Here is a 1074-nt window from a genome sequence, read left to right as displayed (position 1 = left end):
AAAACCTAACCTAATTTTGCATAAGGAAAAATTCTAATAGAAACTTATTAAACTTTCATTGGAAGTTAATTGCATTATTTATATTAATATTGTTTACATTTATACTGCTATTAATTAATTATTAATTATAAATTTATTTAGAGTAAATGTGCTAAGAAATTTGAGTCCCTAGACAGCACTTTTAGTTTCCCTTCCCTCTAATTTATGGAAATGTGTACTAAATACAAAACAGAATTAATAATTTCAAAGAAAATATCCTTAAAATAATTCAACTCAGCTCAGTAGATTTGTATTTAAAATGAAAAGTTGTTACACAATATTTAAATTATGGCTAACATAGAAAAATAAAACATCTTAAAAGTTTGATTGCCACAAGCTATTTTTAATTAAAAGTTAAATAAGAATAGTTTAAATTTCTGGCACTTCAAATTTAGGAAAAATACCTAAAAATAATTATACCTCAGCATGAAATACGTTATCCCTTTGAAAATGTACTAATTCAATCTTCAAAAAATATTTAAGCATAGTCTTAGTCATGATATATTTCATGATTATAATGATTCTTAATAATATATAGCTTATATCTATTTAACATCTATTAAATATAAACATTCATTGTTTTTATTGAACCTCTAAAGTTGCTGCTGCTTTTTTAGTAATCTTCCCCCATTCACAAAAATCCCCTGTTCTTCTCACAAGTGGAGAGTGGAAGCATTAAGGGTCCAGAAAACATTTTAAATGTCAAGGCATCCTTTTCTTATTCCATCTGTCTCTATTTATGAATAATTCCTTCCTTATTTTCATTTAAAATATTTAAACTGCAATGCCTATATTACATTACTGAGAAAGAGATCACTTTGTGATGCTTAATATGCCTCTGTATGTTATTGGGGATGTATTGTTGAACTTCAGTGTATAAAGCTCCTTTAGCAGCATTCAAACATAGTGTGAGAAGGACCCCCTCATACATATCATTTCATTTTGATTAACTTTTTCTTAACATATTCATAGAGGCACAATCTCATTGACTTGGGTCTAGTATCGGTAAAGTAATACCAGATGATTAAAATTCAG

The sequence above is a fragment of the Pseudorca crassidens genome, chromosome 3, assembly GCF_039906515.1.
Source record: "Pseudorca crassidens isolate mPseCra1 chromosome 3, mPseCra1.hap1, whole genome shotgun sequence".
Lineage (NCBI taxonomy): Eukaryota > Metazoa > Chordata > Mammalia > Artiodactyla > Delphinidae > Pseudorca > Pseudorca crassidens.
Note: the sequence above shows the minus strand (reverse complement) of the source record.